We start from the raw sequence: 5,000 nt of genomic DNA, 5'->3' as shown, positions 1-5,000 counted from the left end.
GTTGAACTCTCTCTCTCTCTCTCTCTCTCTCTCTCTCTCTCATCTCTCTGAGAAACATCCGTCCAAATCCATAAGCTTTGACCTGTCTCTCTCTCTGAACTCTCTCTCTCTCTCTCTCTCTCTCTCTCACACACACACACACACACATCTTCTGAGAAACATCCGTCCAAATTCTCCCGGTCAAGCTGTTGAACTCTCTCTCTCTCTCTCTCTCTCTCTCTCTCTCTCTCTCTCTCTCTCTCTCTCTGGTCTTCTGAAAAACTTCCGCCCATACTCACTCCTCACAAGCCACTCGTTAACTCCTGAGGATTTCCTACGCTGAAGAAGTCGTCAACAGTCCTACAGTGTAAGCTCTGTTCTTTGCCCTTTACGATGATTTTTTTCTCCTTGAGTCATTTTTTTTTCCTCTTTGCTGTCTCTAAAGTCATATTGTCGTTCCTCTGTTGTCTGAAGGTGTGTGGAATAAGGTGGGGGTGTTGTACTACTGAAATGGATTGTTTTTATTTATTTATTTGTCTGTTTATTGCTGATGATGGGGACAATTCCTTTGGTTACGCTTGCATCACTTTATATAGTAAATGGTTTTCTGTAGCGTTTCTCATTTCCAGTTATAATAATTATAATGTTTATAATTTTATATTCAGTATACATTGAGTATTCTTCAAATCAGAGAGAGAGAGAGAGAGAGAGACGAGAAGAACGAATGTTTCTTATACATTAATTATTAGTAAGTCGAGGAAGAGTTTTCTTTGTAAATTCACTGAACAAAAAGACTGGTCTGTTCTCTCTTCTCTCTCTCTCTGACTCTCTCTCTAATTTCTACAAAGTAGGCCTCTCTCTTCATTAATCCCAAACATTTCTGTCACTGCTAAGAATTTTTGGAATAAATGTGTGTAATTCTCTTAGAGATAAAAATACTTTTATTAATTTTTTAAAATAAACTGGGATCAATACACCATATCCATCGGTCGTTAGTGACTACTTTTAAAACTACAGTATAGAGAGAGAGAGAGAGAGAGAGAGAGAGAGAGAGAGAGATATTATTTTCAGTAGTGGTAGTATGGTCAGAAATTCAATTGAAAGACTAGGGGAATCTTCTGCCATTTTTCCGGTGTTTGGCTGCTCTTCCTGTTTCATTTATGGTTATATATAAACATTAAAAGTTATTTCTCCACCTCACTGGTCTGTGGTGATATAAAGACAGACAGACAGTCGGAAAAAGTTAAGTCTACCTTAGTTTAACCCGACCAATAGCTGATTAACAGCTCTCCTAGGATGTCCCAAAGGAAAACTATTTTGCGTGGCAAAAACCAACTGGTTACCTAGCTGCAACCCTCCAATTCCTTGTAGAATCTGAACCATCCATTATAATTCTTCCATCTGAATTTCTACCCTCACCAGAAATAAATTTCTCTAGTGCAACATTGGCCGGTCGGAGGTTTTCGCTCCTGTTAGACCTTTCAGACCCTTTTAACGATCAACCCGTCCAGTTTCGGTGCTGGATGACGGAGAGAGTTCCCAGAGAAATTCCATATTCTAATCTGTAATAATAATAATAAAATAATAATAATAATAATAATAATAATTCCTTTATTTCCAATATACATTGAGTATTCTTCCTGAATCAAAAATAAATAAATAAATAAAGTGACAATGGTGTTATTCCACTGGTCTGTCTTCTTCCTATGAAATGACTGGAAAGATAATTTATACAAAGTAGGCAGCAGTCCACTTCCCCAAATATCTGTCACCTATCTTTTGAAGAAATGTGTGTTCCTTTTCTTGGAGAGGCTTTGATGGTATTTTTCCAGGAAATGGCAGACTTTATGGCTAACTAATTTTGTATATGAGGTTTTGTTTTAGTGAGATATATTTTCCTACCATCAGAATAATCAAAGACAACTCAATTTTTAGTATTTTTTAAGAATTTTTTCTTCTTCAACTGGGTCACAAAATTATCTTGATGTGCCCTTTACTTACTAGTCTTGTGTGGTCAGGTTTCTGTGACTTCCAAGTTCAAACGAGCAGTATCACATATGGATGAACTATAAGGCAAAAACCCGTAGCTGCCTCCCCTCCCATTCCTTTTACTCTGCCTCCATCCATATTCTCTTTCTTCCATCTGACTTTCCACCCTCTCCTGACAGTTGATTCATAGTGAATCAAGGTTTTCCACCTGTTACACCTTTCAAACCTTTCTGTCAATTTCCGTTTCGGTCTGGATGACCTCATGGTCCCCTGAACCGAGACCCAGTCTGAAACTTTCTTTTAACCAAAATGGTTGCTGGTTAATGGCCTCTTACCTCTGTACCCTTCCTGCTCAAAAAAAAAAAATTTTAAAATAAAGTGACGCTAAATTCAACCTTAAATAAAATAAAAACTACTGAGGCTAGAGGGCTGCAATATGATATGTTTGATGATTGGAGGGTGGATGATCAACACACCAATTTGCAGCCCTCTAACCTCAGTAATTTTTAAGATCTGAGGGCGGACAGAAAAAGTGCGGACGGACAGACAGAGCCGGCACAATAGTTTTCTTTAACAGAAAACTAAAAGAAAAATAAAGAAAATACAGAATAAAAACAGAGGAAAAGAGGATTTTTTTATGATTAAGTTAGTGTAAATACATCAAGTCAGTATTAGGTCCATTTTCAACTCAATAGTTTAAAAAAGAAGTTTGCATTTCAATCTGTCAGGTAACACTTTCGCTCGCATCTCATTTTGATGCCTTCGTTATCTTTTTGCCGCATCATTCTCCCGTCTCTTTATGTCCCGTGTTTCGCACGTCGCTCTCTTTTTTTTATGTTTTATCGTGATTTATCTTTTTTTTTTCTCTCTCTCCTCGGACCATTTTCCCGATTTCGTCCATTTACGTCCCTCGTTTATCATTTTCCTTAGAGACTTCTTCTTTCTTCTTCTTCTTCTTCTTTTTCTTCTTCTTCTTCTTCTTCTTCTCCTCTTCTTCTTCTTCTTTTTTTCTCAACTTCTTTTTTCTTCTTTTTCGTCCTCTTCTTCTTCTTCTTCTTCTTCGTGTTTTCAACTTATTTTTCTTCTTTTTCGTTTTCTTCTTCTTCTCTTCTTCTCGTCAATTTTCTGCAAGGTTTTATTTTAGGCCCAACGACCCCCTCCCTTCCACCTCAAGCGCCCCCACCCCCGTCTCCCACCTCCAACCCCCACCTTGGCCATTTTGTTTTTTTTTTATATCGTCTTTTACGTTCTGCGTTTATCATTTTCCTTAAAGCCTTCATTTTCTTTTTCTTCTTCCCTCTCAGTTTTCTGCAAGGTCTTATTTTAGGCCCAGCCACCCTCCCCAAGTCCCGAGTCCTCCATCCCCCCTCCCCGTTTTAGCATTTTTTATTTTTTATTTTTTATTTTATTTTTTTTTTTCTTTACTTCCTTCGATGGATGGGCTTCATATCCAACAGTCTTATTTCGCAGCTCACCGTGGATTAGATTCTTCCACTCCGTAACCTTTATTAAATTTCTTTCGTCTCTCGCTTTTCTCTTGTTATTCGCCGTTCGATGCATGATGAGTGTTGAATATTTTTATTTTGGTTTTGGTTTTTCTATGTGTTATGAATTTTGGGGATTTTGTAATTTTTTTCTTTCGATATATTTATTATGAATTTTGAACATTCTATTATTTTTGTCCATTTGAGATATTACGATATTTGAAGATTCCATCATTTTCTTCCATTCGATTTATTACAAATTTTGAAGATTATTATTTTCTTCCATCCGATTTATTTTTTTGAAGACCATTCAATATATGACGAGTTTTTAAAATTTTATTTTTATATTTAATTTTTTGGCATTTAAGTATTATGAATCTTCAAGATTTTCTTTTGATTTCTCGATTTCTTTTTTATTTTGTCATTCGATATATTATAAATTATAACCGTTTTATTTTATTTTTTAAAATTTTTCTTCTGTTTGTAACACTTCTATATTTTCTCTTTTAATTAAAGTCTTAAAAAGAAAGAAACATGTTATCCAATTCAATGTATTATATATGTATGTATGTATATATATATATATGCATATATATATATATATATATATATATATATATATATATATATATATATATATATATATATATATATATATATATATATATACATATATATATATATATATATATATATATGCAGTTATAATAGAATTGATATTAATAGAAATATACATTTCTTTTAAAGCCTTGTGGAAGGTAAATGATTTTATTAATAATATATAACATTTATATGTATGTATTTAATATATAAAATCTGTTACCTTCCTCAGAGCTTTAAAAGAAGTGTATATTTCCATTAATATCAATTTTATTATAACTGCTTTATTAATTCGATAGCCTTTTTCTGTGCTCAATTGTGAAAGCAGAAATTTTAAAAACCATATTTAAATCAGAGTAGTTGTTTTACAGCTTTTTAATAGAGATTCCAAGAATATCTAACATAACACAAAGTAAAAGATATATACGTGTGAATTACACGTAAGATAATTACGAAACATTTTAGTAAGGTAATAATTAGTAGGCATTTCACTAGTATCGTAAAAGTATATGTATCTTTCTTCCAAAATTCTATAGATAATTGCTTTTACCACTCAACGCAAGACTGAGGTACTATGAAGGGTCTACATCATTTATTGCCTGTATTGTTGCCACAAGATATTTTTTCTAATTACGAAATAAATTACTATCAATTAGTTAAAATCCAGCTCAGGAGACACACAACAGTTTCTTTGTAATTTTGAAGTCAACATAAAGTCATTATCTCTCTTCCAGACTAAACGTAAGACAAGTGTTTATCCTGAATTTATAATATTTGGTAACTGAATGTTTTTAAAAATGAATTAATATGCAAAGCAAAAATAGTAAGCAAAGATACATCAACAAACTGGTCAGTCGACTGAAACAAACCTACATCAAGTGAGAAAGATATGTTTGGCCATACTTAAAAATGAATTGGTACGGAAAAATAAAAGAGATAAATTGCGGT

General features: G+C 33.5%; 1 protein-coding gene across 1 annotated transcript in view; it reads left to right on the top strand.

The window, feature by feature from the left end:
* LOC136833662 (dopamine receptor 1-like) overlaps positions 1 to 5,000 on the top strand; it is a 462,462-nt gene that overhangs the window by 280,472 nt on the left and 176,990 nt on the right. The window lies entirely within an intron of this gene.

This window comes from Macrobrachium rosenbergii, chromosome 52, assembly GCF_040412425.1.
Source record: "Macrobrachium rosenbergii isolate ZJJX-2024 chromosome 52, ASM4041242v1, whole genome shotgun sequence".
Taxonomy (NCBI): Eukaryota; Metazoa; Arthropoda; class Malacostraca; order Decapoda; family Palaemonidae; genus Macrobrachium; species Macrobrachium rosenbergii.
The sequence above is the reverse complement of the archived record's forward strand: the minus strand, read 5'-3'. Positions and strand labels throughout refer to the sequence as shown.